This window comes from Toxorhynchites rutilus, chromosome 3, assembly GCF_029784135.1.
Source record: "Toxorhynchites rutilus septentrionalis strain SRP chromosome 3, ASM2978413v1, whole genome shotgun sequence".
NCBI classification, from domain to species: Eukaryota; Metazoa; Arthropoda; class Insecta; order Diptera; family Culicidae; genus Toxorhynchites; species Toxorhynchites rutilus.
The window spans coordinates 87832386-87843057 of record NC_073746.1 but is presented as its reverse complement, the minus strand read 5'-3'; positions in this window follow the sequence as shown (position 1 = coordinate 87843057).

Sequence of the window (10672 nt, the reverse complement as noted above, 5' to 3'; positions counted from 1 at the left end):
AAATGTAATTGAAAGTCAACATTCTCCCCTCAGCAACCGATCCACCCCAAGCATCTTATTTATCCTGCTTCCTGCTCCATCCTCCACCCTCCACCCACCCAGTGCATGTTTCTGTGCACACGGGGGGAAACCTCTTTCCTTTTAATGCGTTTCCATAAAAACATAACATTTGCTTTGTTTCATACCTGTATGATCACAGGAATCTAATTTCGAACGTTTCGAACCGTAGCAGTTCTCACACATCGCTGCAAAAAGAAAGAAAGAAAGAGAAAAACGGTTCTGCCGTTACAACGCAAAGTATTTCCCCGTGTATTCAGTCATGAATAAGAATGGCAATTTGCAGTGTGTCGTAAAATGATGTAGCATCATGCAACGGTTCTAAAATTTCACTCCATGTTCTCGTTTTGTATTTGGAATATCGTTCCGCGATGGTGACGCGCGTTGCTTCATTATTAGCTTCTGACACGAGCTTGATGGTTGGGACCGTGGAGAAAAGTGTATTTGAAACTTCGCGTTTTGCAATTTCAGACGGTGTATCAATCTACATTCTCGCAGCGTGTTTGTGGTTGACGTAATTGAAATCGATGATATTGAGAATGATGGGCCCAAGTTTAGACATCCAATATTGTACTGGGTTTTCAGTGTGAGATCGTATGAATGACAGAGAAAACATTTATCAGGTGTACAAGCATGATATGCGGATTCGAGAAAACAGATTCGGTGTTTAGTATGAAGATTGGACATTAATGCCATTTTACTGTAAGAAAGTGTCAAATATGAGCAATTCCAAATGAAATCGACAAATGACAAAACATGAGTATTTTTTATTCGAATGAAAGTTTGTATTCCGTATGAGTTGGAGAAAATATGAGTTTTCCACAGCATTTGGGAATTATTTGACTCAAGTGTAACTTATGAAAAGGGCGTATCGATTGTAGTAAAAGAAATCATTGATAATTTATATCTCAAAAACTATGAGTCCTATCGAAATAGTGTCTTAGAAACAAACATGAAGAAATATACACTGAGAAAAACAATTAGTACTTTTTTTCATTTACAAAAAAAAACTTTAATTTGCAATATCTAAAATATATATTTAAAAAAAAATTCTATTGTATCATATAAAATAGAAATCATGTAGAAAATTTAAAAAATGGGCACAAAATGATAATACTATTTTTTTACGAACCTTGTGAAACATCGAATTTTTATGAATTTTCGAAACTTCGAATTTTTGTCTGCCTGCAATTAGTTCTAGCCACAAATTATGAATCCTGATGTGATTTAAAATAAAAAATTTCTTCATCAATCTCCTTCTAAATGCAGCCATTTTCGAGATATTTAAAAAAAATATTTCTGATTTATTGTCTCTTTTATAGTAAATAAGCTCTTCTAATGCTTGTCGTGTTATACCGCCATGTTCATGAAATTTTATGAATTTGCTTATAATTTTCAACAACTTTTCTAAATAAAAAATAAAAATGCATGTTTAGGAGCTACGTTGGAAAACATCTGAAGACATGTGGGTTAATACAAAACGTAGTGATAATATTTTTCAACGTAACACCTAAACATATAGTTTTACCATAATAATGAACTTGGAAATGTTGTTGAAAATTATAAGCAAATTCATAAAATTTCATGAACATGGCGGAATAACACGGCAAACATATTAAAAGAGCCTATTTACTATAAAAGAGACAATAAATTAGAAATATTTTTTTAAATGTCTCGAGAATGGCTGCATTCAGAAGGTGATTGATGAAGAGTTTTTTTTTGTTTTACCATCTTGGACTCATTTTTTAAATTTACTTTTATTTTATATGAAAAAATAAAAAAAAATAAAAATACACATATAAAGGGCCTGGCCGGGTAAGGGAGTAAAAAGTGCCACAAACCAAATCACCAGCTGTATATATAATATGTATATTATAAATAAAATTAAATATGCGATTCAAAAAAATTTATTATATTTTCTGGCATTTCGAAATTTTGAAAAAAATATAACTTTAAGGCCCGCTTCTGTTCTAATTTCTATTTAAATGCCTTCGTATGTGTCTTTTTTTCTACATGTGGTGCAATTTTTCCCTAAGTGTTTAAGAGCATTGCGAGACACAAACATAATTTTCTTTTTCGTCTGCATTATTATTTTCATTTTCTTGAAATCGATTATTTTATTGTATTCGTGGTTTTGGTTAAGATTGAAATAAAAAAAAATCGGAATTTTTTAAGTATTCTTCTCATTAATCCGAATGTTCTTTCCACGAGGACTTTATTTTTTTTTTCTCATAGAGCTCTATCGCACTGCTGACTCCTATGAATTTGGTAAATCATCTAAATCCAATATAAAGATAATCTCATATATTTTAAGATACGAGAAAAATAATTGTATAGCGCAATGCTCTAAATATACCGACAAAATTTAGACATATGAAAAACAGAATTTAAAACATATTAGAGCAGTAATGGGTTTCTAAATTCAAAATAAATTAAAAATGCCAAAAGGCCTAGAAAAAAATTTTGTTACGAAAGCATTTAAATAAAAATTAGAGTAAAATTGGGTCTCAGAGTAATTTTTTTTTCAAAATTTCGAAATACCTGAAAATATTTATAATTTTTTTTGTACAGCGACACTTTATTTGTACCGCGACACTCTTAAAATTCTGAAAAAAATCACACATACCTAAAAACGACGAAGGAAGAAATTTGAAAACAAACTAGAGTAGTGCGGAATCTGAAAATTAAAAAAAAATAAAATTTAATTCAAAATAAAAATAAAAATAATTTTAACTTTTTTTTTTGTTTGATTTTCTGATAAAAAATTGTTTGAAAATATTGATTGATACATCTAAGTAAGATGTACTGTATTTTTGATGCATTAAAGATGTATTTTTCTTTCATATTTTTGTCTCAAATCTATTGAGAATTGCGTGCAAAAAACGAAAAGGTGCGTTTTCACCATAGATCCTACGGTGTACCATATAAGGACTCAAATATATGGTACCACTGCCAAAATGTTGTGTTTAGTAGCTCTTCCATACTGCTGGTGATTTGGTTTGGGGACTTTTCACTCCCTTACCCAACCAGACTCTTTGGAAATATTAAAACAAAAAAAATTGGGGCGCGCAACACTGAAAAAAAATCTGAAAAAAATCACATATGTCTAAAAAATCGTTGAAACACATTTAAATATGAATTAGAGTAGTACTGAATCTCTAAACCCCAAAAAAATTTTTTTCCTAAATTTCAATATTTTTCAGTACTAAAAATTTTTCATGAATTTTTTTTTCTTGATACACCGTAGTAAGATGCACATTTAGTTTTTTTTTCAAATTTTTATCTCGAAGCTGTTGAAAATGGCGTGAATTAAACGAAAAAGTACATTTTTCACTATAGATCCTATGTAAAACAACATAGGGGTTGAAATAAACCGTCAAAATTTCTTATTTAATATCCAATACAATATTTGCCATACATCTAGTGATTTGGTTCGGGGGCACTTTTTACTCCCTTACCCGGCCAGGCCCTTTGGATATGTCATGTAAAAAATCCTCAGCTTTCATGAAAAATATTTAAAAAATATAGCGCCCTCTAGTCTAAAGCCACGAAAACAACAAAAACAAATACAATCGTTAATTACAAAAACAAAATCTGAATTTTTGACAAGCGTGATATTTTTCCAAAAAAAAACTGGCTAATGACTTTAATTTGATATATCGATCATCGGAATTGGTTCATTAGTTCAAAAGTTATGAAAAAAATGTAATTTTTTAGAAAATGGCAAAGAAATGGATTTTTCGGACCACCCTAAAATGGAAATAGGTACCCTAATGAAAAAATATGTGTAAGAGGAGTTGAATTACTAATAAAGTTGATGAATTCGGTTAATTGTGGCGACTTTCGTGACTATTCGTCCAACAATACTCAAGAGTGATATTGTTAATATGAAATAAATATAGAATAAAAAATGAATTGAAGATGTCATGTCTGATACTGATAGAATTTTCGGCCAGATCAGCTTACAAACAACACCTACAATTCTATTAAACTACGATTTCATATATTGCCTGATACAACACTCACCATACTTACGAAAACCTAATTGAATGCATCTAAACCAGTGCATTGCACAGAAGCTTATGCAACGTTCCCGATCTCAGAACAATACGACACCCCGAACACAGTGTGGATGGTATTTTGAAACAACTAGTATTCCAACAATTCGCCATCTGAACAACAGCGTGGGTATCATTCCGATGGCACTCAATCCATCTAACAAGCACAATTCCACTGTAACGTGTCTGTCCTCCAGAAAGTAGATATAAACCATCCACTGACACAATGATATTATCGGGAAATGTGATCGACAACGTTCAACTTCCTGCGTGTCCATTGTGCGGTGGCCAACGATGGACGAGAAGCCTTCCCTGAAATCTCTTCACCAGGCAAGCAGATGAAGGCAATCTGTCGCCAGAAACGTACATATTTTCCCAATCGCTCGCCTGAGAACAGCATTCGCACACATTCCGAAACACAAATATGGTCCGAATTGCACTGCTATTGACTGCTAATGATTGATAACTTCATACGCACGAAACTATTCGTACAAAAGCAAACGGTACTGCTGTCTTTATGAATGCATGCCTTGGATACTACTCCGAAATATATCAACCAATCCACCCGGATCCAATCCTGCCGAGGGTTGGCGATGGGTGCTGCTGTGGGCGGATATGATGTGGAAATGAAAACGAACAGACAAATAAATAGTGAATGAGACGATGAATAGCCTATACCGAAGTACTGACAACCCATAGAAATTTGGAGAACCTGCAGCAGCTAAACTAACAAACGCACATGTACACACTTATAGGTATCCGTGCCTCAAACCCCACCTAGCCAAGCCATTTTTGAATTTCAAACAGTGGCAGAAAGGAATGTTCTTCCATAATTGAATCCTTGCATATAAGTGTTCGAATGTGAATCAGGGATACGATTTGCGAACGCGTTCGGGTGGAGAACATTTGCTACACAGTCGAACGGGAATGTTGATGAGTGAATATGAATAATTTATGTTTGTCAAAATGCTGACTCTCTGTATAATTTGGTTATAACTGAATAACTCAACCCATCAATGCAGGAACAAGCCGCTGTGCAATTGGTTATATGATTGGCAATCTAGAAATCATTGAGTGAATGTGCAAATGAATTGTTTCAAACCGATCAATGTAATTTGATTGTAGTAGAATGTATTTTCTACGCTTATTCGCTTGTTAAAATTATCAGTTATTTGTCAAGAATCGAGATTTTTTTATCGCGAAATTAAGCTGTCATTAGGACTCTTATTACCCATTCCTTCGAATGGCGTCTTTTTAACGCCAAACCATTTATCATTCATTTAATCTTTTTATAACACTTTTACGACACATTAACTTAACAGTCGTAGATGGCAATATCTTCCCGGTTGTTGCACTATGATACACAACTTCAAAAACAACACGGCGGGCTCTTTGCTCATCCGGGTTTATATGCTTCTCCATTTAAAATCTCTGAGTGCATCCCCACCATTAAATAGCTCTTTTCCAGTCATCTATAGAAGACGAAAATAGTAAACCAACACCGTTGATTGCCGCTGCCGTTTTCAATGATATATCATCTATGATGAGCGTCGCGTATTCGTTGTTCGCATTCTTTATTCCAATCTGGGGGTGTCCTTAATGTCACACGAGATGAAAATTACAAATTCTAAAATTCAAGAAAAACTATAGGAGGTTGTGTCCAAGATACGAACACATTGTTGACGTAGAACTACCCTGTTATTTTGTTCAAGTCCTCCGCTTTGCGCTCTTCTCAACAGAAGCCCTTTCTATTATTATTTCAGGTCTCGAATAGCTTAGCTGTCATCCTTGGTTTTTTTACTGTCATGTGAAACCAAATTATTTTCTTGGTGAGCCTACGATAGCCTAGTTCGATAATTCCCCACACAATTGTGTAATTCAGAAACTTAATGGAATAGCGTCAGTTTGCTGTTATGATTACAATGCCAGAGACATCAGCGAGTAAGTAATTTGGTCGTATCCACAGTTCAATCCGAAACGAAGACATGCGATGACGCAAAACAAGGAAGAACAAGCGATATTCATTGCTTCGTATCTAGAACGATACGGAAAGTTTGCCTCAGCGAGATCCAATTTTTATGCTCTATGCAAATATTTCCTTTCGTTCTTCCTCTTCTTCTTTTTTTTTGTTCACGAATACTTTAAATCATTCCCATTCGTTGATCGTCGATAAGTTGCTCGTTATGGACGGCATGGGTAGGGAAACTCACAAATGAGCAGAACAATATGCTCAATATATATGGGAAATGGAAATGCTTCTATTTTACATCAATTCAAACCGTTTACACGCCAGGGTATTGTAATATATAGCATAAAAGAAACAAATCTTAGGGAATTTCAGATTCGTTTGGTATGTTAATCGCCCTGAAGTTTCAATGACTTGTTGAAGTCGTTTGGGCATACTATTGACCAAGTTCTGGTCAATGCTGGGGATCGATTTCGTTCCACGCCTTCTGGATAGCCATGAAATAAATGTTCTTATTAGTCCATCTTGGTCTTCTTAGCAGTATGCTTTGGACCGTTGTCCTATTAGAAAACAAAGCTGTTTCGTAGGCCAGTTTTTCGAAGCAATTCCTCCAGGTTGTCCTTAAGGATGTCAACGTAGACTTCTGCTGTCATGCTTACGTGAATTCGCACCAGATTACCATCACCAGCCCAGGAAAAGCATCCGACACCAGTCCCCATCCCTAGTCCGGTGGCAGGAAAGAAACGGGATTATAACCCACCGTTCAGTCCTGTCGCAGAAAAGAAATAGGATTGGGAGAGAAGAGTTCACATAGTGTTAGCGAGCACCGGCTTGTAAGCCAACGTTCAGTTCGATGGCAGAAAAGAATTGGGATTGGGAGAGATAAGTATACATAGTGTTAGGGAGTACCGGTTTATAAACCACCATTCAGTCTGGTGGCAGAAAAGAAATAGGATTAGGAGAGATAAACCACCATTCAGTCCGGTGGCAGAGATGAAATGGGATTGGGAGAGATAATCCTCCGTTCAGTCCGGTGGAAGGAAATAAATGGGATTGAGAGAGATAAACTACCATTCAGTCCGGTGGCAGAAAAGAAATAGATTAGGAGAGATGAGCCTCCGTTCAGTCCGGTTGCAGAGAATAAATGGGATTGGGAGAGTCGAGCATGGGGGTCAGGCGAGCGTTTCAGCACCACCTTATAAGTCATCGTTCAGTCCGATTGTAGAAAAGAAATAGTATTAGAAGAGATAAACCTCCGTCCAGTCCGGTTGCGGAGAAGAAATGTGACTGGGAGAGATAAACCACCATTCAGTCCGGTGGCAGAAAATAAATAGATTAGGAGAGATGAGCCTCCGTTCAGTCCGGAGGCAGAAAAGAAATGGGGTTTGGAGAAGATAAGCCTCCATTCAGTCCGGTTGCAGAGTAGAAATAAGATTAAGGGAGACAAACCTCCGTTCAGTCCGGATGCAGAAAACAAATGGGATTGGGAGAGATAAGTATACATAGTGTTAGCGAGTACCGGTTTATAAACCACCTTTCAGTCTGGTGGCAGAAAAGAAATAGGATTAGGAGAGATAAACCACCAATTAAGTCCGGTGGCAGAGATGAAATGGGATTGGGAGAGATAAACCACTATTCAGTCCGGTGGCAGAAAAGGAATAGATTAGGAGAGATGAGCCTCCGTTCAGTCCGGTTGCAGAGAATAAATGGGATTGGGAGAGTCGAGCATGGTGGTCAGGCAAGCGTTTCAGCACCACCTTATAAGTCATCGTTCAGTCCGATTGTAGAAAAGAAATAGTATAAGAAGAGATAAACCTTCGTCCAGTCCGGTTGCAGAGAAGAAATGGGACTGGGAGAGATAAACCACCATTCAGTCCGGTGGCAGAAAATAAATAGATTAGGAGAGATGAGCCTCCGTTCAATCCAGTTGCAGAGAAGAAATGTGATTGGAAGAGATGAGCCTCGTTCAGTCCGGTGGCAGAAAAGAAATAGATTAGGATTAGGAAGAAATAAATTAGGAGAGATGAGCCACCGTTCAGTCCGGTGGCAGGATTGCGAGAGTCGAACATGGTGTTCAGGCGAGCGTTTCAGCACCACCTTTTAAGCCACCGTTCAGTCCGGTTGTAGAAAAGAAATAGGATTAGAAGAAATAAACCTCCGTTCAGTCCGGTTGCAGAGAAGGAATGGGGTTAGAAGAGATAAATCTCCGTTCAGTTCGACGGCAGAAAAGAATTGGGATTGGGAGAGATAAGTTTCCGTTCAGTCCGGTTGCAGAAAAGAAATAGGATTAGGATAAATAAATATATTCAGTTCGGTGGCAGAAAAGAAATAGATTAGGAGAGATGAGCCTCCGTTCAGTCCGGTTGCAGAGAAGAAATGGGATTGGCAGAGATGAACCTCCGTCCGGTGGCAGAAAATAGATGGGATTCGGAGAGATGAGTACACATAGTGTTAGTGAGCACCGGCGTATAAGCCTCTGTTCAGTCCAGTGGCAGAAAATAAACGGGATTAGGAGAGATGACCCTCCGTTCAGTCCGGTTGCAGAGATGAAATGGGATTGGGAGAGATAAACCTCCGTTCAGTCCGGTTGCAAAGAAGAAATGGGATTGGGAGAGATAAACCTCCGTTCAGTCCGGTGGAAGAAAATAAATGGGATTGAGAGAGATAAACTACCATTCAGTCCGGTGGCAGAACAGAAATAGATGAGCCTCCGTTCAGTTCAGTTGCAGAGAAGAAATGTGATTGGAAGAGACGAACCTCCATCCGGTGGCAGAAAATAGAAGCAATTCGGAGAGATTAGTATGCATAGTGTTAGCGAGTACCAGCTTATAAGCCTCTATGGTGTTCAGGCGAGCGTTTCAGCACCACCTTATAAGCCACCGTTCAGTCCGGTTGTAGAAAAGAAATAGGATTAGAAGAGATAAACCTCCGTTCAGTCGATGGCAGAAAAGAATTGGGATTGGGAGAGATAAGTTTCCGTTCAGTCCGGCTGCAGAAAAGAAATAGGATTAGGAGAAATAAACCACCATTCAGTCCGGTGGCAGAAAAGAAATAGATTAGGAGAGATGAGCCTCCGTTCAGTCCAGTTGCAGAGAAGAAATGGGATTGGCAGAGATGAACCTCTGTCCGGTGGCAGAAAATATATGGGATTCGGAGAGATGAGTACACATAGTGTTAGTGAGCACCGGCGTATAAGCCTCTGTTCAGTCCAGTGGCAGAAAATAAACGGGATTAGGAGAGATGACCCTCCGTTCAGTCCGGTTGCAGAGATGAAATGGGATATTGGGAGAGATAAACCTCCGCTCAGTCCGGTGGCAGAAAATAAATGGGATTAGAAGAGAAGAGTATACATAGTGTTCAGGCAAGTGAGCGAGCGAAACCATTTCTCTGTCACTTCGTAATTACAACTAAATGGATTTCCGAGCGGGCACCAGCTTGTAAGCCACCGTTCAGTGCGATGGCAGAAAAGAATTGGGATTGGGAGAGATGAACCTCCGTCCGGTGGTAGAAAATAGATGGGATCCGGAGAGATGAGTACACATATTGTTAGTGAGCACTGGCTTATAAGCCTCTGTTCAGTCCTGTGGCAGAAAATAAACGGGATTAGGAGAGATGAGCCTCCATTCAGTCCGGTTGCAGAGAAGACATGAGATTGGGAGAGATAAACCACTATTCGGTCCGGTGGCAGAAAAGAAATTTGATTGCGAGAGTCGAGCATGGTGTTCAGGCGAGCGTTTCAGCACCACCTTATAAGCCACCGTTCAGTGCGATGACAGAAAAGAAATGGGGTTTGGGGAAGATAAGCCTCCATTCAGTCCGGTTGCAGAGTACAAACCACCACTCAGTCCGGTGGTAGAAAAGAAATAGGGTTAGAAGAGATAAACCTCCGTTCAGTCCGGCAGCAGAAAGAAAATGGGATTGGGAGAGATAAGTATGCATAGTGTTAGAGTGCACCGGCTTATAAACCACCATTCAGTCCGGTTGCAGAGAAGAAATGGGATTGGGAGAGATAAATCCACCATTCAGTCCAGTGGCAGAATAGAAATAAATTAGGAGAGATTAGCCTATGTTCAGTCCGGATGCAGAAAAGGAATATGATTAGGAGAGATAAACCTCCGTTCAGTCCGGAGGCAGAAAATAAATGGTATTGGAAGAGATAAGTCTCCGTTAAGTCCGGTTGCTGAGAAGAAATAGGATTAGGAGAGACAAACCTCCGTTCTGTCAGTTCAGTTCGATGGCAGAAAATAATTGGGATTGGGAGAGATAAGTCTCTGTTCAGTCCGGTTGCAGGAAAGGAATGGGATTGGGAGAGATAAACCATCATTCAGCCCGGTGGCAGAAAAAAAATAGATTAGGAGAGATGAGCCTCCGTTCAGTTCAGTTGCAGAGAAGAAATGGGATTGGGAGAGATGAACCTCCGTCCGGTGGCAGAAAATAGATGGGATCCGGAGAGATGAGTATACATAGTGTTAGTGAGCACCGGCTTATAAGCCTCTGTTCAGTCCTGTGGCAGAAAATAAACGGGATCATGAGAGATGAGTCTCCGTTTAGTCCGGTTGCAGAGAAGAAATGGGATTGGGAGAGATAAACC